The following is a 777-nucleotide window of genomic DNA, read 5'->3' on the forward strand; positions in this document are numbered from 1 at the left end:
GGAATGTTTATGAGTGCACGTGCGTTACTGTATGTCGGTAGTATGAGTCCTTTCATTTCGAAACGGTTAGCCGATAAACTGAATTTGAAAAAAGAAAGACGAAACATCGTGGTTTCTGGACTAAATCAATCATCATCTGTTATTAACTGGATCGTAAAAATGAAAATTTCGAACGTAAGCAGAAGCTTTGAAAAGAGAATTGAACTATTGGTAGTACCGCATATAACAGATTGTATCCCCTCCAAACAATTTGACATTGATACGCTAGAATTAGATAGTTTCAATTTAGCGGATGTGAGTTTCAATGAACCTGGAGACGTGGATATTTTATTAGGTGCCCAAATATTCTATGAACCTTTGAGATCGAGTCAAATTAGGTTTCCGGGAACAGACATTGTTTTTCAAAATACTGTATTTGGGTTTGTTGCTACCGGAAGTGTTCCAATCGAAAACGAAACTACTGTTCATTGTGGGTTGGTAATAGAAGATTTGGATGCAAATATAAGGAAATTTTGGGAAATTGAAGATGTTGAGGGAGATAAATTACAAAATGATGAGAGTTTAATATGTGAAGATCATTTCATGAAAACACATTTCAGAAATGACGATGGAAGCTATGTTGTTAAAATGCCGTTTAAAGTAGACCCCCCATGTTTAGGCGAGTCAAAAAGCATTGCTACTAAATGATTTAAATCACTTTGGCAACGTTTGAAGAGAGAACCAGAGTATAAGCAACTATACAGCGAATTTTTAACTGAGTATGAGAATTTGGGGCAT

This window comes from Argiope bruennichi, chromosome X1 (assembly GCF_947563725.1).
Source record: "Argiope bruennichi chromosome X1, qqArgBrue1.1, whole genome shotgun sequence".
NCBI classification, from domain to species: Eukaryota; Metazoa; Arthropoda; class Arachnida; order Araneae; family Araneidae; genus Argiope; species Argiope bruennichi.